Below are 27,613 nucleotides of genomic sequence, written 5' to 3'. Positions count from 1 at the left end.
CATGACTTTGATGTCTGTTCTATTAGGTGAATATATTGAATTGAATGAATTGTCATTGAATTGTATAGATTTTGTGGAGTGGACCATAATTTATTGAAAGTAATAGATGAAGAGTATCATATTAGGCTAATACCAAAGATGGTACACTCACTACATTCATTTATCTTTAAAATATTGCTTACTAGGAATTTAGCTAAATGTTTTACAATTTTTAATCCATTTGTTCTTTCCAATATTCCCACAAGAAGATGCCATAATATGTATGATTTGTAAATACGAAAACTGAAGAACAGAGAGGTTGAATAACTTACTTGAGATCACATAGCAGTAAGTAGAAGAGTCCATATTTGAGCCCAGCATTCCTGTTGAAGTCCCTGCTCTTCTTTCCCACACCTACTGCCTGGCTTCTCTTGTTAAACTGTCCTGTGTGAGTGATAGCCAATTCTAGAAGTGAGTGGCTCAACCCAAAGGGTAACCATATGCAAATCACTCTTTTCACCTATGCCAACAAAATGTTTAATGTTTTGCAGGTATAAAATGGTTGAAAAACCCTAATCAGAACAGAAATGTCCATTGATCTTGCCTGGAGATCAAGAGGTCAGTGAACTGTTAGCTATGCAGAGGCATAGGAGACAGATGTTAGGATGAAGTCTAAGTATAGTGGATCTATGAAATTGAACTAGAGCCCAAGATAAAGTTTAAGAACTCTTAGTGGGCACTTGCTGCCTATCCTGGAGACTCTGGTGATACCTAGTAGGCTGGCAGGAGAAATCCTGGAGTAAGTTTACCTGAGTTCAAACCCTGGCCATTCCACTCCTTAGTTATGCCACCTTGGGAAAGGTCTTCATTATTTTCACTCTCTGCCTCAGTTTTCTCACTTGTAGAATTGGGGTATTAATGGTCCTTGCCTTAAAAGGTACTGGCAAGGTGTGAGTTAATGCATGCTCAGGGATAAGTGTTCAATAGATAGCTGCTTTCATTATTAATCTACTAATCGCACCTCAGAAATTAGTCCTACTCCCAAATTTGCCTCTTTGTGTCCCCTGAGTATCTGTTTGAATTGTAAATGCAGCAAAGATGATGTATTTAGGGATGATGGCCTAAGACTTATTCCTTAAATCCCCCCCCCACCCCACGTGTAGACAAAGTGGGGTATCATTCTTCTGCTTTTCAGAAAACCTATAAGCACTTTGCTGTTTAAAACCACGTAATTGTGTCTTCCAGGGATCACAACTTTCTAAGTTGGCATTATTTTATTTATTCTCAGTTGTACTTCACATGCACAAAATTAGAGAAAACATAGTTCTTGGCTTCTGACACACACTCACTCATCCTCAGTCCACACGTGGCTGACTTTTCTTTTTCTTTTTTGTTGTTGTTCAAGTTCATGCCCACAGTTCATTGCCTCTGTGACATACCCAAAGCAGGGCAGCAGGAACTGTCAGAGCCCAAATAAAAGTACTGTGTCATTGCTTAGATGACAAGAACATGGTTAATCAAAACAAGCTTTTGCTTTTGCCTGCTCTTACCTGAGCCCCACATTACCTGGGTCTGGGCTTTGCCCATGGTATACACCATTATGCACAAATCATAAACGTGCCCTCTTTAACTTTACACATCCTTATAACTCCCATGAAAATCAAGATGTAGAACATTTCTAACACCTCAGAAGATTCCTTCATGCCTTTCTCCATCAATCCTTGCCCCACCTCCAACTCAGCTATTCTTCTATTTTGCCTTATATCATTTTATATTAGTTCCAAATGCTCTTAAACCTTATATAGATGGAATCATATAATATGTTTACTTCTGAGTCAGGCTTGTTTTATTTAACTTATATGAGTGAAATTCATCCAAGTTCATACATGTAGAAGAAGTGTGTTCCATTTTCCTTCTGCGTGATGTTGCTTAAATGACGATGGCTTATATGACTATGCAGCAGTTTATTTGCTCATTGGGTTCTGGAAGACATGGAGTAGTTTCCATTGTTTGACTAGTATGAATGAACCATCTAAGAGGCTTTTGTACCTGGTGTACGTTCATTTTTTCTGAATATTCAGAGAGCTGGGTTTTTGAGATACAGAGCCTGAGGCACAGATTTGGCTTTGATAGATACAGTGGAATTCTTTTTCAAACTGGTTGTGCCAGCCTGGTCCACTTTAAATTAATTGATTATTTTTAGTAATATAAAAACTATTCACAAACTCACCATTGAATGAAGGGGGATGGCTCCTGCTTTATGAATACATAAACTGGTTCCAGAGAGGTTTTGTGTTTGTATATATCACAGTTGGAACATGCTATAAATGAGAGGGAGACCCAGGTCTTTTGAATGGAAGGACAGCACTCTCTCTGTGATAGATTCTTCATATTACAAGTGCTTTTAAAACACTGAGTGATGGGTAAGCAGAAAAAGAACTTGTAAGACATTCACTGGGACAGAAATAGGGAGGAAAATAATCTCAAATTCTGGCCAGAAAAAAAATGAGCATTTCCGTTTCTGCCAAGGAGCTTGCTGGCAGAGAGCAAAATGCCTGTCGGACACGGGGGCTGGCAGGATTCCCAGCACAACCACTCCATACCTTGTTTGGCAGAGTAGGTTCCAAATTTTATGTGCCCAAAGGGCCAATGCATGACATCCCTGTACAGACCTTTTTGCATTCATCACTAAAGCTTTCTCTTTGTTAAAAAAGATAATCTGTGCCTTTGCTAAGCAAAGTGTGGCATTGAGACCAGAGCTCTAGGGAATATATGAGAAATTCAAAACTTTGGGCCTCACCCCAGACCTTCAAAACTGCATGACAAAATTCCCACATGATTCCTAGGCTCATCAGATTTGTGAGGAGCATTGTCTTGAACAGTCATAGATTAGAACTCACCTTCTTCCTGCTTTGTATTATTTGGGAATGCGACTTTTTATCTCTAATCCCACTTTCCCAGTGTGAAAAGTGGGGCTAGTGGTATAACCTTGGAAGTTTGGAAGAAGGACTAGAACATAAGATAGAAGCATCTTTGTTGATTCCAGGCAGGTGATTGGCGTCCAGCTAAGTAATAGCTGCTCTTCTTAGAAGTATTTCCAAGCAAACTGGGTCTGGCTAACCTTCTCAGTGGCAAAATGCAAGTGTTTAACTACCCTAACTGCTCTGGAGCTCATGCCTAACCTTCCTCTTCCCTGTGCCAGAGCTGCAAGGGGATTGTTTGTAAATACTAGGCCAGAGTTAGAACTCTCGTCTGTCAGTTACCCAAGCATGAGGACCAAGTTCCAGGGCTGCCTTAACGGTTGTTCTTTAAAGACTGCTGCCTGTAAGCTACAGAACTTAAAAATGGAGAGCTGCAGCCGTGGAATGAAAAGAGAAAAATGACTGCTTGAATAATAAGCAGGTTTTCCAGAGAAGTTCTGTTATATAATAGGACAGAGATACCGTACAAGGGGAGTCGGGACAGAGGGTTGGGAGATGGGAGAGATGACATATCAGAAAGGCTGAATGTATAAATATTGCTCATAAGCAAATTACAGATTTTTTTTAAATAGGCAAGGAAAGGTCTTCCCAGCTGAGCTGTCTTGAAAAATGAGATGTTCCTGAAGTACAAGTTAGTGTATTTTCCTCAGTTGAATAGGAAAAATATGTTTGATTGGACAAATGTCTTTAGCATTGATAATTATATGGGTACCTGAAAAATTACCTGCCTGGTCATTTTCTGCAGGGTTAATATTAGTGGGAAATGAGTTTTACTTAATGACCTTTTCTCTCTTTTCCTGGTACTAGTTTTCACTGTGTGATTTCTGACTTTGGTGTCAGATTGTACAGAAAAGCAGTTTAAAAGGTACTGGTGATAAAAACAGCCCCAATCAATTTTTATAGGGCCAGTGGTGGTGATGACTTAATTGCTACCTTGGTGAAAAGGCTGTGATCCTTATTCTAAATTATTTAAAAAAATAGCTTTCAGTTTTTAGAATTCTGTCCAGTCTCTTGACCTTTGAAATAGTATCAACAATTCAAGTGCTGTAATGTTTAAGAATGGCAAGTCCACAGCTAATTTGAAATATAGGACTTCAACAGTTCAGTAGACTGGGGTACCGCGGAGGGTGGAGCAGCTGAAGGGAAATGCAGACTACCCACATAATGAGGGCAGCAATCAATCCATCCTGGTAGCCAGCAAGCAACCGTCATGTGCAAAAAGGAGTATTGTACCTCCTGTCATGAAGACATATTCAATTAAGCGATATCCTATTATTATTTCTCACCTTATGTGATTTAACAGAAACATTATTAAAACTAGGAGAAATCATTCTAAACACAAGCAAAAGAAAACTCTTTGATTTGAGTTATAATGATGTCTTTCACCATGTCTGACAGGTAAATTGTGAGCAGTTGCAGCAAAACTTTGCAATATAATATTAATTTGAAATAAGTTCAGATTATCCATGGGACCTTATTTTTATAAATGAGTGTGGAACCATTGGGAGGGAGGGAATCACCTTTTGTTCTTTCAAAGGTTATGGCTTTAGCGTTTGTTTTCTAGATAGTGATGATAAATGCAAAGTAGTGAGGGTCAGATGAGGACATGGTGCTTCCTGGGAGGAGCCCTCTATGGACAGTCCTTCTCAGAATCTTGCCTCCTGAAGCTTTCAAGGTGGGTAGGTGATTGTTACTTACCATGTACATCATTTTCCAAGTATGTCATTTATAATCGGTTCTATTTTCTAAGCTACTAGCCAATGACTCAGCATAACCATAGAGCAGTTAATCAAATTAGTGCTGTCCGGAACTTGAGAGAATTTGAATTTTGCTTCCTGGGGAATATAAAGTCCAATAATGCCAACAGTAATATCCAAACCTTAAAACAGACATCGAAAATGCTTCGCAAGGAAAAAGAGGAACTCAAAGTCATTGTCTTAGCAGGCAATATTCTAATGCTTGCTTTACCAAGTCAAGAAGTTCAAATTTCTCCCAAGAATTCCTTATCTACTGACAATGCAAGGAGAGTACAACTTTAGTGTCACTTTAATTATTACACATTGAAATGAATTACTGAGCTCACTTAAAAAGAGGTTCATTGTAACCTTACCAATGATCTGGCAAGTTTGAACATTGAGCAGTATAGGGATAAATGAATAGCTACTATAGCCACTAGAACAGTGAACATATGCCCTATTGTAAAACACCTGGTACCTTGGAACTTTAACAGAGCCACAGATTTATAAAAAGACAGGAGCATTCAGTGTCATGCAATACAGCCCTAAAACTTCATTGTACCTCAGCAATTGTGTTTGATCTCTGACTACATGGATTGAAGAAAACTCAGGAAGAACATTCAATTTTAAACATAATGTTTTGAAAATTTTAATGTTGAACTGATCTTTCTCTCTCTAATAATTTATTTTATGGTCATGGATCTCCCTCTAGGGCCATATAGAAACTCTTTTGCTATAGAACATAATTTTAAATATATACAAAAAGTTCTGTATTAATCCAAAGTTTTTCTCTCTCTGCTTCAAGCCATTCACTCAGTTATTCGTGCAGTCATTTAGGTGTCTGTTTATTCAGCAACATTTACTGAGTGTGTGTGTGTGTGTGTGTGTGTATACATATATATGTAATGTGCATAAATGTCAGGCATAGCAATGCAATATTAAATGTACAGAATAGCATTAAAATGAACTCCCAATGATTTAGAAGTTCCCATATTTCAGGTACTATTATTGAGATTTTATATGCCACCATGCCATATAATTCTCACAATAATCTTATGAGCAAAATACAAGTATTCTATCCAATGTACAGATGTAAAAACTGAGGATGAGAGAAATTAAGGGTTGTGCCTCTAAGTTTATACTTGTAATGGTGAAGCAGCAATTTGAACTTACATTTCCTAGACCCTCTTCCTGGTGCTTTTAGCCACTCAATTCTGATGTTTATAGTTTAAGTTGGGATATGGACATGTGAACAGTTACAAAGCAATTTAGCATACACTATATCATGGAAGTAATATAGAACACATAGAAAAAGATCTTATATTAAGTCTGACTACAGGTTTCAAGATCAGGTAATTCTCTGAAGGATGCATCCTTGAAGAATGATTAGGACAGCCAGAGAGAGGAGCAAATAATGTATGCAGTTCATGTACATGAAATGTTAAGGTAACAACATTAGTGGAGCAAAAGATACAGGAAGAGATGGAGGAGGTAACAGGACTTCACTAGGAACCCAGAAATAAGAATTTGGAGAGTGGCAAACACCAAGGAGGAACTGGGTTCAATCCTCAGCACCACATAAACACAAATAAATAAAGGTATTGTGTTCATCTACAACTAAAAAATATTTAGTAAAAATGAACAACCTGCCTTTGTAGCTGGCCGGCATGGCAGACCAGCATTGTTGCTCAGGAGCTGTTAATGGATACTTTCTATTTCATCAGAGTCTTGCTGTGCTGGCTACCCCTTGTGTATTATCAACTGCCCTTTCCCCCGCTACCAATTAAGCCCCCAAAGATAACAGGAGCAAACTAATATGTGATTCAATAGAATCTTTGCAATATTTAAAGGGTCTAATATTAAGGGCTATATTGGGTTATTGAGCATTCAATTAAAGAGTCTCAAGTGTTTAATTTAGGATTTTCCATAGGACAGGTATTGTTTGTTAATTAGTTAATTAAATAACAAATGATTACTGAAAACATGCTTTAGGATTAAGCAAGCTGCAAGAGAGATAAAGATATCTCCAAGGCAATTAGCTCACTGTAATTTTAATGATAAATGTGTAATTAGACACTTATTCTAAAGAGATTGTTTGGAATGGTTTTTGCAAGCATTAAATAGGCATGTAACAAGATACTTACTTATATAACAAGCAAAATATAATTCTAATTCTTATTAAGCATCAGCCAGTGTGTTCAAATGATACACAATTTGCTAAAAGCAAAAATTTTACAAGTAGTAGTACTTATAAAAATATAATCCATTAAAAGCTTATGCAACTAACTTAATTATATTACAACTAGATTTATCCCCAAGCCTGTTTATTTCCCCCTTAGACAATTATCTGAGACTTTCAAATGTATTATGACTTATACATTTATAGATTCACCACTTGAGAGAATTACTATTACATCACACAATGATGCCTCTCCCCCTATAGAGTCTACTTGCAAAGAATAAAATAGATCCTTTTCTTGGATGCCTAGAACCTACCTCAGTTCCTGGCACCTGGCACTCCATAAATGTCGACTAAATTGATTTGAATGAGCAGAATCAGGAAGTCTAGATGTTTCTTGAGGTGCATAAATCTGTTTATCCCCATTTTATTGCAGTCCCCTGGCTGCCATCTCTGCCTATACTGCATTTCTGTGAATTGGTTTTTGAGCAGCCAGCAGCCTGGTTTTCCCAGCTGGGGAAATTGTCTCTTCAGAGGACTGGTGTGAGTAGTAGATGCTGTGGGAATTATAATAATGATGATGATGATAATAGTAAATACCAGGAAACACTTATTAAATGCTTACATTTTTCTTGCAAGATGATTAGAGAAACTCCAATGATTACCAGAGTTTAGATTTTTCGCTAATCTTATTAAATTGTTATGGTTTGAATATGGCTTGTCCCCTCAAACTCATTCAGGAATTTAGTCCCTAAAGTAATATGTTAATGGTATCAAGAGAGGGAAAACTTAATCCGACTATGGTATTTAGAAATTGGACTTTTGGAAAGTGATGAGGTTTAGATAGGGTTATTTGGGTGGAGCCCCTATGTTTGAATCCTGGTGGCTTTATAAGAAGAGGGACAGAGACCAGACACAGATATAGACATGCCATCTCTTGTCTCTTGCCATGAACTGCCTAGTGAATTGGCTAGGAAGAAGGCCGTCACCAGAAAAATGACCTGATGCTAATAGCATGCCCCTGACTCTTCCAAACTATAAGCCAAATAAACCTATTTTCTAAATAAAGCTAGCCTGCCTCAGGCATTCTATTATGATAACAAAAACCAAATTCAATGTGTTAGTATTAATGTACATAGTGTAAGTACTATATATCTATGTATTTGAAATTGAGGAACAGAGGCTTAGTCATATGATTTTGCCAAATTCACACAGTTGCTAAGCAATGGTATCAGGATATAATCTCAGGTATCTTGAAGGCAGAACCTATTCTTGCTTTGGGTTGGGTTCATTTGAAGCAGATACCAAGACAGTTACTTGTGTAATTGGCTTATGAGGATGCATTCTTGAGAGAAACCTGGGAGGGAGTGAGCCAAAAACAGAAAAAGAGGGGAAGAAGCTAGGTAAAGACAAGTGTTTGGTTAAATTTAGCCTCAATTGGATGCACAGGGACCTCTTGAGTATAAGGGACAGCATGAATGATTCTATTTTGAAGCAGGGGAGTAAGAATTTGTACCCCTAGAATCTATTGCTCCTGGGCTGTCAACTGCCCCTGGGAAAGAAGGTTTAACCTCACGAGAGTATTTTCAAGAAAGGAAGTTCACTTTGATGGTAACAGTCCCAGTCAAGTTTGTGACTTCTTGAAGCCAACCCTCCCAATAGCAGGGAGGAAGGGTGCACTGGCCAGGTGCAGCAAATTAAGGCAGGGAACCTTAAACCTGCTCCCAAGATGGTTCTCTCGACTTCCAAGCTATGGTGAAAAACATGATATTTTGGTTAAGCAGACTAAGTATGTGTCCTGTGCTGACTTTTCCTAGCTTAGTGGCTTTAGAGAAATGGCTTAAATACCCTAAGTCTCAATATCATCATCTAGACAATGGAAATCTTAATTCTACTAATCTCACGGGATTTTCATGATAACCAAATGAAAAAATCATGCATTTTTCTAACTAAAACAAATAGGAATGTAGTCTATGGTGTTGTTATTGCTATGTCTAATTTTGAGGCTTAGGAGCAGCCAATGAGTGGTGGCTTGTAAAGTATGGAACTCTTGATCCAGATGACAAATGCGATTACAGATGTCACAAGTACAAGTTCAATGATATATAAACCGGGGGAAAGATAGAGATGAACGAGACCTTGAGCAGGATGGATGACCATCTAGACCTTACATGATTCCTGCTAAATACTGATAAACCTAATTAATATTTGCTAAAACTGAGGGTCAGAAAAATTAATCTACACAAATTCCAAAGCCAGTAAATGGAAGATTAATTCTACTTATCCCATGGGACATTTATGAGGACCAAGTGAGAATTATTTGGATGTATTTATGTGGGTAGCAAACCTTGGGACTTTGACTCAGGTCATTTGAAGCTCAATGCCACAGTACTTTTCAGTTGTACGATGCTGTTTTCTGCCTCCATATTGACAAACTATGCTGATTTTTCTGAGGGGATCTCCTATTCTCTTGATGCCAGGATTAGTTTCCCCTCTCCTGTCTCAAGTTTCTATCCTGAGTATCTTCTGTTTTGATTCCTCTGGCCCAGCTCCAAATCCTGGACTACAACCAATAATCACAAATTCTCACTGAAGCAGACAGCCATTTCTGTTTCGGATTTCTGTTTGGCGTATAACAAATACTTAGCCCTAAGAGGCATTGGGAACCTTATGTGAAGCTTTGAAAGGCAGTAAGTTCACCTCAGTAACACATTCAGTGAAAGTCTGTGTGGAGTCAGTTTCTATAAGTACACAGCACTGGAGCCTTAATGTAGGACCATAAAGCCAGCAGATGGGGAGAGTGTGGATTCCAGCAGAAGACTTATCATTCGTGAAATAAAAAATAAGGCTTTTAATTTTTCAGGGGAGTGTAATTTTCCTCTAGAGAACATCATGCAGGCTGTTAATTCAAAGAAACTGTCTTTGGAAGAAAAGTACTTAGAGAATGATTGATTCTTACTGATAAATAATCCAAATTTCTCTCTTTCTTTCTCTTTCTCTCTGTCTCACCCCCATCACATAATTATAAATAGCTAAAAATATCAAATGCGTCCAAAGTCTGCTGTCAATTTCTAGGTAAGTATGCAATAGGAGGGACTATTTGTGTTTCCCTCATTTTTCTACTTTTTCTTATAAAGTTGGAAATACTTTAACAGGGCAGTTTTAATGGCCTTCGTTGTGTTTTCTGAACATTCCTTTACCAGTCCTTGGAAAAGGGTGGAATAACCAGTAATTACTATTCCTTAAGTGGGATGATTCCATATCTTCTAAGGCAAAACTAAGGAGATGTTGTTAAATGAAGAAAACCGGGGTTTGGTTAGAAAGTGAAGAGGATGCACAATGCGTAGGCAATTAGCAAAGTACATAACAAAGCAACAAATATAGTACTATATTTTAACCCTCCATTTAGAAGGGGAGAATATATATTTTGTTGTATTGGTCTCAAATCCTCACACCAGTCTGTGGTAGACAGACCTTTGCTCCTAATGAGAATGAATGAATCCCAAAGCTTGAATCCCAAAGCTGAAGCCACAAAAGCAAATATGGAACCATCTTGCTGTGAAATTCTTCTATAGTGTGAGATACTCCATGAGTAATTCTGAGAGTGCCATAAATACTCCTCCAGGAAAGGAGAACTATCATCCCTCTTTCCTTAGTCTAAGGAAGGAGCACAGCTTTTGGAATTAGGAAAAAATCAATATTTGAATTCCTTCCCAGTAATTTTTATCACATTAGATTGTTCTACACTTTAACCTCAATTAATTCACTTATAAGGATCATAATTTCTACTTTATGGGGTTATTTTGGAGATTTACTGTGGTAAAATATGAAAAAATCATTTGATGCCCCATAGAAGGGGAAAGGGGTCAATTCTCTTTTATTGCAGGCCTGAGATGGGGCAAGGACATGAGGATTCACAGGCCAACACAGGGCAGAAATGCAACCCAACACCGAAATAACTGCAATCCCCTGATGGTAGCACACATATTGGCAGAATAAAAACGAGGTGTTAGGCAAACCCATTTCTGCCATGTTATTTTCCAATGTCTCAACACAATCAATGAACCTCAAGATTTCATCATATCTACTCCTTAGCTTTAAAAAAGAAAACTTGAAGACACAGAATGAATTTCTAGCTGCTTAGCACTTACATAGTCTTTACATTGTAACAGACAATGTAAATAATGATATTTTTGAGCATGTACTTGTGCTTTGAAGAAGAGCATGTGGTTGTGCTTTGAGGAACATCGCTATGAATTTGTAAAACAATGTGTTTGAATAAAGTTTAGGAAGAGCGAGGAGCACTAATGCCCAGGGATCACTGTCTGATGGACTTCCCCCAAGAGCCACCACCATCTTTCCTTTTATGTGATACTCTGAAAATCATATGGCATCTGTCCATGACAGGACCGCCGTCTTAACAAAGCGCTGGATCTCAGGTATCGCAGAACTTGGAGCATGTTTTACTGAGGAAACATTCTTAACACAGGGATATGCTAAAATTAAGGTTTGAACTTGAAGTTATTTAAGTCTTGACTTACGATTTTGAAAAAAAATGATATTTTGATCAAAGTATCAATAAATACCTTTATTTCCATGATACAACTGGCTTCATTATTTTAAAATTCATCTTATTAAGGGATTTTCATCCAGAGTTATTGCTATGCTTGGAATGATGTTAATACATTTTAATTTCTTTAAGGCATACTTAACTGATTCTCCAAGACAAACTTTTGGTTTGGCAGCTCCAAATAAACTCTCCTTACAAAGTATTTTTTATAGCATTTGTGAAAAATCTCTTCACTGAAAGTCAAAATGTTCTGCATAAACAGTAAAACAAAATAGATGCATGGTCTATTAAACAAACAACAGTGAGACTCCAGTATTCCACAAAATCACTACTCATTTATTAGAATGCCAGCAACTTTAAAAAAAACCCTGAAGTTGTCCTCTAATTATTTCCATTAACTGTTCAAATCCGAGCTTTTTCATGATGTTGGTTATGAACAGTAAAAGTAAATCAACTGATACTAATAATAATTTTCAATTAAAAAACACGAGCTAGAAAATGAGCTGCTGTCTCGGTCTAGTTATTTGAGGATACATACTCCCTTTCCATTAAAGACCTAGTTGAATAAACGAATATAATTTTATTCTTGAACCTAAAGAAAGATATTCCTAGGACTCAAAAGATTCCAGGCTGGAGTCTCTCAGGACTGATCATTACTGATCAGCCTCCTCATTCTTTCATTCCTTCCCTCTTAAGCCTCACCATTTCAAATTTTTGTGTGATTTTTGGCTTTGCAGCAAAGGTAGGCTGGGGAGAGGAAAATAGTATAAGCAGAGCAGGCACTCCACAGCAGTAAGTGTTCAGAACTCAGGAGTGAATAAATCCCACAGGAAGGAAAACTGACTATTCCTGGGCTAGTATTATTCTCCTGCATGGAAAGAAGGCAGGGTGAATAGAGGGAAAACCTGCTAGCATCTACGTTTTGGTCTTGCTTTTTAGAGCTTCTTTTTTTCAAAAGTCTACCTCCTTCCTGAATTTCAACAAGAGAAAAGGTTCATTTTGATTTAGAGTAATAGTCAATGACTCTAGGCTCATTGAAGAAAAAAAGTTCCGATGTATTATAAAACCAAGTCTACTAAATTTAGAGACTGTTGTTGAGATTTCAGAGTTAAGCTTCTATATTATTGCATAGTCTAGCAGTGTCCTTAGATATTCTTCTGAATATTGCATGAATTTTTATGCAATCTATATATTACTGTAGCATAAAATTATATATGCATATGAAAGAAGTGTGGAGAGGCAGAAACATGGAAACTATATTGTTTGTTGGAAATAGAAAAAAAACTTCTCTTTTCCTTACTCCACTTTAGAAAATTTCATTTGACATTATTTATAGTAAAAAATAACAAGTAAAACAATTTTTTTAATGTTTGAAAAATAAAGTCTAACATTGAAATGAGGCACATCTTAGCTATATACGAATTATTAGCTCATGAGAAAGGAGAATAAAAATTTGGTAGCATATTCAAAGAACATAAAAACTGTTGTAGGAACCCAGTAGAGGTGAATATGGCATTGGGGGTTGTTTAATGCCACTATAATTTCTTCCTCCTTCCTGTAGAAATCGATGTTGTAGAAGTAAGATCTCTGGATCTTACTGAGACCTGGTGAGGCTTCTCAACCTGGCTCCTTATTGGTCCACAACAGTGGTGAACATATGAAGAGACTAAACCTTAATAATCTTATTCTACTTAGTTCAGAATGACTCACACGTAGCTGAGGATTCTGTTCTGCAAAATGCCCAGTTCTAGAATATTGACATAATCCCAATTTCATACCATTTTTGCTTTTGTCTGGACTTCTCCTGGCCTGGAATTTCTTGATACATGATAACTGTCACTTGTTTGAGCTTCATTGTCTTCAGGCAGGGCATATATCAGTGCCATCAATGTTCCTCACCCAAACCATGACATCTTGGCTTATTTATCTCATCCTGTTTTTGAAATAGGCCTGAGTTCTACCCCCAAATCTTTTTTAACTGCCAGAAGATTGGCAAAGGGAAGCAATTCTACCCCAGCCCACAAAGTCTTTCAACAACTCATTTCTTACACAAACAGCTCCTGAAATGGGGATCTGCAGTAACTAAATATGAGAACACACACACACACACATATATATATATATATATATATATATATATATATATATATATATATATATATATATATATATATATATATATATATTTAATAGCAGTCCAGGGGAAGTTTTGTTTTGATTTGTTCTGTTTTAAAACTTCATGATTTAACACAGAATTTATCTCATACATTTACAGTTCACCCATACTGATGATTGAATGACAGGTGATCCCTTCTACTTATTTGGATGAAGGCAAGGAATTTGCATTCGATGTTCTAAAAACACAACCAACTATCCGGTCTGCAAGGCGATGTGGGCTATTGAGTACGTGCACAGTTTAAAGCATTCCATCCTCTGAAATCTTAGTTGGAAATGTCTAAGTTGAGCTGCAGTGAGCCTCATCTGAACATGAAAAAGCCCCCAACCTGACTAATAAAACTTTCAGATTTTTTGATTGAATGCCATTTGAAATTACCCTCATCACACTAACGTGCAATAGGTAGCAGGCAGTAGGGCTGCCTCTCGACATGACCCTATTAGAGATTGCCACTTGTGAAGAAATCTATTCAAAAGCGGAGGCTGTATTAAGCTGGATACCAGGTCAAATGACACTATTTGGGGGGAAAATGGAGAGGTACTTCAGCCTAATGATTTGTGAAAAGTTAAGTAACAACAAATTCCATGAATATGAAATGGTAGGAAGAATGCTCTCATCACTGCTTTTATCCCTCAGCACTCTGCGCAGAAGGTAGCCGTGAGGAATTAGAAATGGCACCTGCTGGTGTGCCTGTCTCTCTTTGAAATGATGCTTTTTAAGATTGTGATTTTTACAGCTTGTAAGATGGAAAGGGGATATTTCAGTTTGGGGTTCTCAAAGTTCTTTTTAGTCAGTAAAAGGGGAAGGTAGGAAGTGCAATGTGAGTACTCTGACATTTCTTACCTATTTTTGCTTCCAAGAACCTTTGTATATTCATGTGGTTGGCTGCAGAGAACTTTTGACAGTTTTAGTTGGAAGCTGTGGAAATCTTAGGGAAAAGCAAACTCAGTTTCTGCATTAATACATGATAGAAATAGATCTGGGTTTGTACATTAATTTCTATGTGTTTTTTTGAATTTTGATTTTTATAAACTTCTCACTGGAATATATGCTACTCTAAGAGCAAAACACAGAATACAATAATGAGCATTACATAATACAACAGAAAAGTATGCGTATCATAAATGTACAACTCGCCACATTTTTCAAAACTGAACACACACCTGTTTAAAAGCCCTAAGATAAGAAAATAATCTGTATGTCTCTCTCATACCTCCTTCCAGCCTGGACTGTCTGTCAAGGGGAATCACTCTTCTGTCTTCTACATTCATTGTTCTTTGTGCACTTTGCAAATATGGAATTATTTGGTGTGTATGCCTTTGAGTTTGGCATCCCACATTCAATGTTGTGTTTATAAAATGCACCTATAATTACTGTATTTCATTTCAATTTACTCATCCTCCTTATGGTGTGTTTTTTCCATTGTGTGACTTTACAGTTTATGCGTTCTTGATGGATTTTTTTTTTCTTACAGCAAGTACACAAATCTGTGCAGTCTTGTATGGATCACTTAATGAGACACGTATGTAATATTTCTGTGGGTTACAGACATATATAGGAGTGGGATTTGGGGGACATAGAACATAGATAAGTTCATTTTGAGCAAATAGGGCAAACAGCCATGTGCCCTGGAGCATGCATGTAATCCCAGCCGCTTAGGAGGCTGAGGCAGGAGGATTGCAGGTCTGATGCCAGCCTCAGGAACTTACAGAGGCTGTAAGCAACCTAGTGAGACTCTGGCTAAAAAAATAAAATAAAATAAATTATAAAAAATAAGTATCAAAAAGGTGGAGAGGCTGGGAATGTAGCTCAGGTTAAATGCCCTTGGGTTCAATCCCCAGCACCAAAAACAAACAAACAAACAAAAAAAAAAACAGTAAACAGATGTAAAGTGTTGGCTACTTCCTCTCCTATCAGTGGTAAATGCTCCTGTTGTTTTCCATCCCTACCAACCTTGGCTTCTTTTCTTTTCTTTCCTTTTTTTTTTTTTTAATTTTTGTCATTCTGGTGGGTGTGAGGATGCTGGAAGTTTTTGAGGTCATTGAATATGATATTTTCTTTCATCTTGAATTCAGAGTACTGAGTGCAATGATGTTCTGTGGTTAGGTTTTCAGATTATTTTCAGCTCCAATAATGGATTTCCGAGTAGAGGGAAAGCAGAAGCAAAATTGAGATCTACGTTGGGCCAGGAAGTAGGATCCTTAGGAAAAGAACACTACAGCTCTCTGTTAAGCTTCCCTTAAAAGTTGGTGACTTTTGTTAAGCATACCTTAATTATCAGCCCTTTGGAGGTTTTAAGAATCTTGGCTACTGTGCTTTGTATCTCTGGGTTACAGGGGGCATTGTGGAATATCCCTTCAAGCTAACCTGCTGGAATGATTCCCTCAGTCATGACCGATATCTCCCTGTGCATTAGGTGCTCCCAGCCCTATGGACATCTTGGAAGCATGATGCCCGCCTGGGGTTAGCTTCGGGAATCACAACGCTAACTTCATTGCCCTGTGAACTTCCCAAACCCTCAGTGGACTCTCTCTTACTCTGCCACCTTTTGCTTATGTGCCTAAGAAGAGTATACATATGGAGTTGGTAGGTGGATCTTAGGATGACCATGAGCTTGTTGATGCCAGGCTCCCCACCTGAGTCTTCTTTCTTGCCTATGGGTTGAACCCTAATCTAGAGGGCACATGTTTCAAGACTAACGGTAGATACCTAAAACTGTGGGTAGTACCGAGTTGCAGTGAACTCCTGAAACTGTAGGTACAGTGTTTTATCCTACACATACATAATTATGATAAAGTTTTATTTATAAATTTAACACAGTAGGAGATTAATAGCAATCATTAATAATAAGATGGAAAAAATAATAATTATTAATTTAAAATTAATTTTAGTTATTTTAAATTTATGACTTACTTATTTCTAAAAAATTTCATGTAATATTTTTGGGCTATGGTTCACTGTAGGGAACTGAAACTATGGAAAGCAATTCAGTGGATAAGGGGAAACACTGTATTTCCTTTTGGGGTGGCGGGATAATTACGCCATTCATCATGCAATTTTCTCTATGTTTGGTTATTGATGTTTAAAACTATCTTGGGAAATTCTGAGAAGCCATCAGCCCTTCTTTTCTCTTAATAAAGCCCAGTTCTTATCTATCTGAAGCATTTATCAGACTTTATCTGCTATGGTTTCAAGAAATATGTTCAGGAATTGAACTGACTTTTGGTTCTGAGTAGTATCTGTCCTCCCTCAGAGGGTAATGTCCATGAAGGCTATTGCTGTTTCTGTAGTAACAGAAAGATTAGAATGAGGCAATAGAAACACACAGTTCCATATTGAAGCACTATCCTCTTTACCTTGCGTAGCTGCATTCAGTGTTTATGTGGGAGACGAAACTTGAAGAAATTTAGAGGATTCCCTTGTTCAGGAAGTTTTTTAACATCACCATGCAAGATCTCTCTCTTCATTTTTCTGAAGAATATGAAAATAGCAAAAGGAGTATTAAGCAGGTTTCTCTAAGATGTATGAGATTCTTTCCAAGAAGATAATTTATACAGAATGGAACAAGACAAAAGAATATGTTATGTGTATGAAATTTCTATGAAAGCTTTCATTTTCAAATGTATTTTTTTTCTGCCAGATCCCCAAATGAAGTAATAATTTTATGACAGGATGTTTCAGTTCATGTCCCCGGAGAGGTAATAAAACAAGTTTAAATGCCCTCTTCCCTCTGAAGCAGCCTCCTGTTACACCCAGCAAGCCTGTCATCTTAACACCTGCGACCTCTTTCTTTTTCAGACCCCAGGTCAAGTGAGCTACGTTATACCAGGATTTTTGGTTTGCTTGGATGTCAGGAGAAAGTCTCCTTTGGAAGAAAGATGCAATGTGGCATGTAAAAGCCATTTTGATTGGTCACTTTTCCTTTTTGTATTGAAATTTCCATTTCAGTATGATCAAAGAATCAAAGTATGTATGAGTGTATCTGGCCCAAGGGATAGCATTCCTAATTTTTATATTTCCTTTGTCTATGGATATTAATCCTTTTAGCTATGGATTAAACTCATTCATTAACATGGCTTTCCTTATATTTTGTAACTAAGAAAACCATTCTGATTTGGTGTCACAATATTTTTTCCTAATTATTTACCAGAAGTATTAGATTAGGGCTCACTTTATTGGACTCAATTTAACTTACTTGCTTCTTTAGTAGCTTTATCTTCAAATACAGTCACAGTCTGAGGTTCTGGGGGAAAGTTGGGCATTACATGACTTAGCTCCTAATAGGACGCTATTAATTTTTTTGATATTATAGAAATTAAATATGAGTCTTAAATGAAGATCTTGGAAGTTTAAGGGAAAGACTAAGATAAGTTTAAGAAACCCATTGAGTTTGTACAATTTTGAGATCTCCAGCTTGAGTGAAAATAAGGGGTATATTCACTGAGATAAATAATTCAGGAAAGGTTTTTTGGGAACAGAATATCAGTTCCTCTTTGGCTGCCTTGTGTTTTAGACACTAAAATATTTTATCTAGCAAGTAGTTGGCTATGTAAATGTGAAGTTATGCAATACTATAGATAGCACTTAATACTTTTTTCCTTTTTCTATCATTATTTCAATGATCTTCTCAATGCAGGTGAATATTAGCCAATTATGCAGAGAAATGAGAGCGTTTCTTGGAGGACAAAAAGCTACAAATCTTTATAATGTTTCAGGGAATGTTGCCTTCCTCTAGTTCTTATTTCTTTCAAGAAGCTCAGTTTTTCATGATGCATTTTATTAAAATATTGAAAATAGAAATGTATATCTTTCATTTATTGCAAGGAAGTGCTACTTTGTTGGTAGAAGCTTCATTGGAATGGATAAAACTAATACCTAAGATAGGGCGTTTCAACATCAAAGAAGTTTTTAAGATTTGACAAGCTAAACCTTTTGAAATAGCAAGCATTAACAAAAGGCCTGACTGCTGGTTACAGATGGATGACTTTCCAAATGTGACTTTGGTAAACAAAGCTGCATTTGAACTACAAGAGAGAGCAAGGGTCAAGAAAACAACTTTACTTTCGAGGTAAAGGGGTGGGGTAGGCAGAGAATCTCAGTTTCATTCAAGGACAAAAATGACCTTATGTGATGAGTAATAATTGCAGATAAGTGTGTAAATTATTATAGAAAGATTGCAATGGAATTTTTATGTAAGTGTCTCAATGTCTTATTTATTGTATTTCTTCCAGCTGGTTCATACACCCTCGGGTTAAATCAGTCATTCTGAACAGAGGTGATTTTGTCCCCTGGGGGACACTTGGCAATGTCTGCAGACTTCCATAGTTATTGTCACAAAATGGGGGATTGAATGTAATCATAACTGGCATCTAATGGTAGAGGCCAGGGATGTTGAAAACATCCTATCATGCACAGGCAGCCCCCTCACAACAAACTATCCAGCCCAAATGTCAATAGTGCAGAGGTTGAGAAATCCTGGTTCCATAACAAAATAAATGCCATGTGCCTTACAAAGTAGAGAACAATCCTATGATGGTTTTTTTTTTTCCTATTTGAATCAAATTCCCCCTAAGCAGTTGCTAGGTGGTGGTGGGTGGTGGTCAGGCTTGTTGTATGTATGTTCATGTCTGCTCTGTGGGTTTGCTTGTTTTTAATTTTGCTGATTGCAGTTTTTAATTAACTGCATTTTATGCTTTACATTTATGGGTTTAGATGGAATTAAGCTACATACAAATTTTATTTTTAGTTTTACATTTACACTTATATAAATTTAAATAATCAGAGATGTATATAAACACTTAAAAATGTCTATGCTTTTCAGAATGGAAATTCAGAGCTCCACTGAATTCTCATTAAATTCATTGAGTCTTCAATGATTATTTTATCCAATGTCTATTAACTAGGATGTCTTTCTCTTTTTTAGTAAGACACTTGAATAAGTTTCATTGTAATTTACAGTTACATTGTAATTTAAAAAATATTTTAAAAATTATTTTTAGTCATAGACACAATATCTTTATTCTATTTATTTATTTTTATTGTATTTATTTATTTTTACTGTATTTATTTATTTTTATTTATTTCAGAACCAAACCAGTGCCTTATGTGTGCAAGGCAAACGTTGTAACCACTGAGCTACAACCCCAGCCCTACAAAATATTTTTATATATATTTCTTCACTCAGTACTTATAAAGCCTGTATTGATATTACCCTAATCTTTTTTAAAATGAAAAGGTGGGAAAACAGACATAAGAGGCTCCTCAGCCATCAAAATATAGTAACTCTAAAATAGAAGCATTAATTCATTTGTTGTTTGAATTCAACAAACATTTATTAGGTTCCTATCATGTGCCAGATACTTTGATAAAATATTGTGATAAGTTCTAAAATTAGAGACACAGGATGTCTTGAATCACATGAGAAAAGTTTTAGCCTCTCAGGATTAGAATTTGTGATATTTGAACAATTCTGAAATAAAAAAGTTTGTATTTGATATTTTAATAGCATACTATTATTCATGCTTAGGGTTTTAAGAGTTAGAAATCACCCTGGGAAATAATCAACAATTTATTAATGAATATCTTTCAAGTGTCAATAGTGCCAAAATTCTTGGTTTGAAAGTCACATTCCTCCTCCCAAATCTATTGGCTATGCGTTGTGGATCAGCAAAAGAAAGCAGTCATGTTTATTCTTTGTATGCATCTGTATTTTTAGATGTGTATGCTCACCTAAATAATTTTAGAATATTAGAGCTGAAAAAGATATCTGAGATTTCCTATTTCCTAACCTATAGTTCAGAAAGGTCAAGCCACTCCTTAAGTCAGAGCCAATTACTAAGATAATGAAAATTAAAACAAAAAAAAAAAGAAAAAAAAGAAAGAAAAAAGAATATCCTGATCCCCAGATCAATAGTAGACTTTTCTACCAAATGTCTCATCTGTCATCCTCACAGAGCTCCACATTTGCTAAGTAGGATGGCCAAGCATACCAATTTGTCTGGAATTGTCTTGGTTTTAGCACTTTAGGTCCTAGACTGTGGAAATCCCTCAGTTCCATGCTTACTGGGACATTTGAACACCTTGAATTCATGGGATGCATATAAATATTCATGTGGATAAGTATTACTGATAATAAGACTCCTATATCACCCCCAGTTTTCCTCCTGTGCATTTACAAAGAATGAGCTTTTGTTTCTATGTAGGAAATGTGAGGTCAGTGGGTGAAATTTAAGCCTCTGTGCAATCTAAAATTCAAAAAGCATCATTTCTCTCTGCTTTTTGCTTGCCAACTTCACCTGTCTTCTCCAATTTCCTAAGTAATGACTTACTATTAAGAGGATGCTACTTCTTATTTATTAGGCCTCTACTTTGGGTGTCATCTTGTAGCATTTCTTTAGCCTTTTAAAATATTTTCTGAATGACCATTGGTTACCTGAAATGGAAATCAGAGTTTTATAAAATGTGAGAAAATAACACAAGGGGAGTATGCACATTGAGTAGGAGGTGGTAGTGGATAAGCATTTTTTTCAGTGTTTTTTTTTATTGGTTTTATTTTTTAAATACATGACAACAGAATGCATTACAATTCTTATTACACATATAGAACAATTTTTCATATCTCTCTATATAAAGTATGTTCACATCAATTCATGTCTTCATACATGTACTTTGGATAATGATGTCCATCACATTCCACCATCTTTGCTAATCCCCTGCCCCCTCCCTTTCCCTCCCACCCCTTATCCCTATCTAGAATTCATCTATTCTTCCCATGCCTCCCCTTCCTTCCCCACTATGAGTCAGTCTCCTTATATCAGAGATAACATTTGGCATTTGTTTTTTGGGGGTTGGCTAACTTCACTTAGCATTATCTTCTCCAACACCATCCATGTACCTGCAAATGTCATGATTTTGTTCTCTTTTATTGCTGAGTAAAATTCCATTGTGTATATATGCCATTTCTTTTTATCCATTCATCCACTGAAGGGCATCTAGGTTGGCTCCACAGTTTAGCTATTGTGAATTGTGCTGCTATAAACATTGATGTGGTTGTGGATAAGACTTTTTTATCAAAACATCTCCTATACACAGGAAGCATGCTTCAGAGATGGACAAAGGTTACTAGTTTAACATTCCCCAGTAACACTAGAAATAGAATCCCATCTACTAATAAGCATCTCTGTGAGATGATTGAGCCTATTTGCCAAAATAACTAGAAATATTCCTCAAACTTTGTAAAATTCCACTTTGAGTTTCTAGGTGCCTAGTAAAGAGACAATTGTTTTACTAAAATGTGGGAAATTTTTGTCTTTCTTGTTATTGGCAATAATCTTAAAATAATTTATCTGAGAATCCTAAGAATGTTCACCTCATGGTAAGATGGTATTTCACAGATGATAGCATGGCTATACTACTACTACTACTAATAATAATAATAATAATAATAATAACAATAATAATAATAAAAGTCAGACAGTAGCAGTTATTAGTGAGGATGTAGAAAAGTCTGCTGCTGATTAAAAGATAAAATGGTGCATCCCCTTTGGAAAATAGGCAGTTTCTTAATATTTTAAATATAGGTATTTGATATGACCCAGCAATTCAATTCCTAGGTGTCCACCCAAGGGAAACAAAAGTGCATGCACCTGTACACAAAACTTGCAAGTCCATGAATTTTCATAGCAACATTGTTCAGAATAGCTAAAAAGTAGCAATGACTCAAGGATCTGAATGGATAAGTAAGATGTGATGTACCTATAAAACCGAAAGCCTCTGCCAATAAAAAGGCATGAAATATAGGTACATGCTGATATTGTTGAACCTAAAAAACAACTTAAGTCAGAAACCAAACACAAGAGCTCACATGTCCCATTTATATTTAATATCTATTATATCACATGATCCTGTTTATATGAAATGTTTAGAAATATTATTTCTGGAGAGAAATAAAGTAGATTTGCCATTGCCTGAGGCTGGTGGTCTGAAGGCTCAGTGACCAGAAGGGGACATGAGGTCTCTTTTGGGGGGATAAAAATGCTTTGAAATTATGTTGTGGTGATAGCTGCATAACTCTGGAGATTTATTAAAAATTATTAAATTGTTTACTTAAAAGTAGATGAATTTTATGGTGTGAAACAAAATGGTTCCACGTTTTTAAAAAAGAAAAAAATATTCCCCTCCATTATTATCCTTGAAACAACATAGAATCACAAAAGGACAACACAGCCGAAAAGACCAATATAATTTGAGATTGTGGAGGGACATCATGGAGTCCTTGTCTCTTTTTTCACAGTTCTTATTTTACGAAAAGAATCAAACTTGTGCTAATTGGCAGAAATTCTCTGTGGGTACATTTTGCCTGCCATCAGTTTCCTCTTCTAACAGTTTAGCTCTCATTTGTTCTTTCTCTCTCTGTCTCATCACCAGGTAACCATTTGGTGGCATTTATAGCAAGAGTGTGGATTTCAGCAGAGTTTGGGACCTCTTCACAGTGAGAGGACAAAAGTTGAGGAGGACTGTTATAATAAAAGCCATGGAATTTTGTTATCCAAGAATAATAGCATCCTGAACCCTCTCCTCCCTCTATCAGAATTACTTGCAATAAGGGAAAGCAGAGACTGGATTCCACGGTGAGACCTTGCAAAGTAGAAATGAGTGTCCCAGCCCACCAACCACAGGCAGAGGAAAAAAGCAAGCTAGAGGTTGACAAGTTTAATTTATTTATTTTTATTGTTTTCAGAGATGTCCGTCTGCTTATCACCTGCTATTTGAAGTTCAGAGACCAATCTGACACAGACTTTTTCTCCCATCTCAAGCCCCATGCCCCCTGCACACACCCCAGCCTATTTTCCACTGCAATACCTGGAAGTCAGCCCTTTGGACAAGGTAGAAACCAAATCAAAGCCAGCAAATGGAATGTGTAGGTTATTTGCGGATTGTTGCGGAGCAAATTTAATCACCAGTCTGCAGTAACTCCATCATCATTTCCCTTGACGAGAACATCACAGTCTTAAATTTTGCAAAGGAGGGAGAAGTGGCCATAATCCAACTATAACAGTAACAGCCAATTCTGCTGTGATGGGAAGAGGTGCTGTATTAGTGCCAATACATTAACCAACTTTCCAATTGCAGCGGGAAACTGATTGCCATTACAATTCCCACGGCGCTTCTCCACGAAGGTAACAGAACTGCTTGAAAAAGCGTTCATTTCCAGCTCCGCTGGTGTGTGTGTGTGTGTGTGTGTGTGTGTGTGTGAGAGAGAGAGAGAGAGAGAGAGAGAGAGAGAGAGAGAGAGAGAGAGAGAGAGAGAGCAAGAGAGAGAGAGAGAGAGAGAGAGAGAGAGAGAGAGAGAGAGAGAGAGAGAGAATGAGGGAACTAAGGAAGGAAGATGACTAGCTAAGCCTTGAGAACAGACCTAAAGGGCTAGACATTTTAGAATCATTCTAGATGTGTGATCTGGGACCACCAAGCTACAATGAATTTTGGGTTGTATTTGCAAAATAACAATAGTAATCCCTACTTGTGACTTAAATGGGAACACAAATTCTTTAATACTCTTTCCATCAAGAGATGGAGTCTCTGTCGTTGAGGGGGCTCTGTAATAACTTTCATAGAAGATGACAAAAATGGCATCATGCCAGTTTCTGGACACAGACCATGAGGAACTGACAGCTTCTACTTCTGGCTTGCTGGGAGTCCCTTGTGGTTTCTAGAAGAGTGTGACTGTGCTGCAGCCAGGTACTGGAGAGGCCATGTGGCCATGTTCCCACTGACTGTCCCAGCTGAATACTCCCAGCTATTCCTGCCAACATGCCAGGTGAATGAAACCATCCTGTCTATTTCCAATAAGCCTGCAGACAAGCTGAGTGCCCCAAATGACCGCAAATACTCCCAGCTGGTGCCACACCGAGCAGAAGAATTGCACTACTGAGTTCTATTCAAATTCCTTACTTACAAATGCATGAGGCACATTCAATTAGTTGCTGCTTGAAACTGCTGAGTGTTTTAGGGGTAATTTCAACAAATAACCAAAATACCTACCACAAAGCTGTTGAAATAATAGTGGAATAATAAAAGTGCTCATTAAATGGTAGCTTATAATATTATTTTAATATAATGATGATAATACTAATAAAAGAGTAACATACTGTACCTTGGCCTAATAAAAAAATCTGACAACTTTAAAAAATATTTTAGAGATCTAAAACCCTTGCTCACCTTCAGGTTTCATCTTTAAAAAGAGATGAAATGTTGGCTCCAGAGACTGAGACAGGAGGATTGTGAGTTTCAAAGGCAGACTTAGCAATGGTGAGGCACTAAGCAACTCAGTGAGACCACGTCTCTAAATAAAATACAAAAAAAAAAAAAGGGCTGGGGATGTGGCTCAGTGATTGAGTGCCTCTGAATTTAACAACTGGTACAACCTCCCCCCTCCCCCCCAAAAAAAGATGAAATGAGTACTTAATCTGAGTAATTAGAAAGTCACATATTGGGATAAAGAAAGTATTTAATGTGCACTTCTAATATGACAGGAACCACACACACAATTTCTCATCCAGTCCTCATAGTGATCTTACGAGGTGAGCACTGGGAGTCCATGTTTTACAACCGGGTCAGAGAGGTTGAGTAACTTGCCCACAGTTTTATAAGTAGGAAGTAAGGAAGTCATGACCATCTGCGTCCAAGGCTGAGAAGAGGCCTGAGCTAAGCTGGGTCTTGAAGGGACAGGCTGATGTAGAATGACAGAGAAAGAATAATGAGGCAGAGTAAGGATGCTGTTATTTGGAACACTGAGATGAGTTGTGGTCTTTTCTGAAGAGCAGAAGGGAAAAAAATTTTAAAAAGCATTCTCATCAGCAGAATTTTATTCCCAGGAGCAAAAATGCTCTTTAGTTCCTCACTTCTTATGCACAGGTTGGGCCTGACAAAGAAGGCCTGATAAGGGGCCAGGAGAGCCAGGCTCCATGTTAGAAATCAGCATGAGAATGATCCACCATTCAGATGTTGCTTCAGACTAGCTGCTTCTGCTGAAGTCTAACTTTCATCTGCTTTCTTGGTTTCCAGCAAAGAAAGTGCTAGCAGAGAACAAAGGCTACTTCCATTGGGGCCTAAGGGTTGCAAGGCAATGTCAGAGTTGATAAAGAAATAGATTGGACTTGTCATGGGGTCTTCTGAAGTTCTTGCGGAATCATTATAGACCATGATATAAAATAATAACACCCATATTGAAACTCCTGATAATCCCTGCCTTCAATCTCCTGTGAATAATAAGTTTCCCTGTGGCCTCTTGAAGCCCTGAATTGTGCATGTGGGATGGGAGGTTCATGGCTGATGAGTACTGAACTCCAGGATCAGTGGTATGCCCTGCTTACCTTCTGGAAGACAGAGCCTCATGGTGACCTTGAATTTTCAAATTGTTTACCTTATGGCTGACACTTTGACCTTCTACCTCCCTGAGTCCTATGATCTTAAAAATAGTCTACAGGGGCTGGGGATATACCTCAGAGGTAAAGTGCTTGATTAGTATGCTGAGGCCCTGGGTTTGATCCTCAGTATCACCATAAAATCCCACAAAAATTGTCTGTCTTATGGAACTTACTTCTCTACCCTGTCACAAATGTGCAAACACTGGGATGTACTCATGCTCGCTCCCTCCCAGCCCCCAGTTTTGGGCAGTCACTGGGTATAGTGAGAAAACAAAAGCACAAACCATCCAGAGCAATGTTGTTGACATCACACACACACACACACACACACACACACACACACACTCACACACACACGTGTAGCTGCAATAAATATGTACTTAAGTCCTCCCAGAGTTAATGTAATTGCTTCCTTTGGGTACTTTCCTTTTAGTTTATCATGAGGATAATGCTGAAGGAGATAGACTCTGAAATGCTATTTGTCATATACATCTATTTATAGAGGAAATTAATCCATACTTATTTAAATATACTGCATAATGCCTATTTAAAGGGATGACCAATCATTCAACAGCTCTTGTCATTCTGTGGCATAACTGAGGAGCTCATCTGAGGCAGTAGAGCCTGTGTTAGAATTCCTGGCTCTCTCCTTCTGAAATGTTGTTGGAAGCTCTAGTCCAGGTTTCAGAATGTCTACTCAAAGTTTTGTAATGTATCTCCACATAGGGGATATTTTCCATTTTCCATTCTTTCCCTAATTTAGCAAGGTTACCTAGGGTGTTCATTCCCAATAGCAAGAGAAAGCCTGTTCAATTCTTCCATTTCAGTGGTTTTCTCCTAGCAATTCATTTCCCTGTTTCCAGAGTTAGATAATGAAGAGATACAGATAACCTGTAAATTGTCTTCTCGCCCAGTTTGGACATATTAGTTTCTTGGATCATTTTCTTTATTGCCAGAATGGCTTCTTGGTTGTGAGAAGGAAATGAGGGGAGGATATGTTCTAGAATCTTTTGTTTTTTCTTAAAATTTATGGAATTAAATGTACCCATTTTTAGTAGTGGCTGCCAGGGAGGTTTCTTTGTGATCATACTTGACTTAAGTAGATGTTTAGAAAGAAAAAGCCTGCCATCAATCTTCACCTCATCATCCTTACCCAAAGTACCTGATCCATATTATCTTAGAACTGCTCTCTAAGTCACCATTTTTCAATATTACCTAATAAATAAATGAATTGCTACAATTTGTTACATGTCACTTTAATAAATTCTAGCTAATCTAAGAGCTTTTCAAGTACTGGTAACTTTAGTACTTACAGAAACCCTATGAAATGTTTTTTTCCAATGAGAAATTAAAGAACAATATGGTTAAATGATGTAGTCAATATCAAATAATTAATGCCAGATGGGACTAAGAGTTGATGATAGGCATTATGTAATCTGTGCCTCCAACCATAAGCACTGTCTTGTTTTCCTTCAAGAACTCAGGACAAAGATCCATCTGAGTCTCATCAAATACCATCATTGCCAAGTGTGCATTTCTGTGTTGGTGCCTACCTCTATCCAAATTT

General features: G+C 37.2%; 1 long non-coding RNA gene across 1 annotated transcript in view; it reads right to left on the bottom strand.

The window, feature by feature from the left end:
* LOC144376878 (uncharacterized) overlaps positions 1 to 27,613 on the bottom strand; it is a 65,032-nt gene that overhangs the window by 4,741 nt on the left and 32,678 nt on the right. Inside the window, exon 2 of the long non-coding RNA XR_013437249.1 lies at positions 16,978 to 17,092. This is a non-coding gene — a long non-coding RNA (uncharacterized LOC144376878). The remainder of the gene's footprint in view (positions 1 to 16,977; positions 17,093 to 27,613) is intronic.

This window comes from Ictidomys tridecemlineatus, chromosome 4 (genome assembly GCF_052094955.1).
Source record: "Ictidomys tridecemlineatus isolate mIctTri1 chromosome 4, mIctTri1.hap1, whole genome shotgun sequence".
Taxonomy (NCBI): Eukaryota; Metazoa; Chordata; class Mammalia; order Rodentia; family Sciuridae; genus Ictidomys; species Ictidomys tridecemlineatus.
This window is presented reverse-complemented; position numbering and strand designations above follow the sequence as displayed.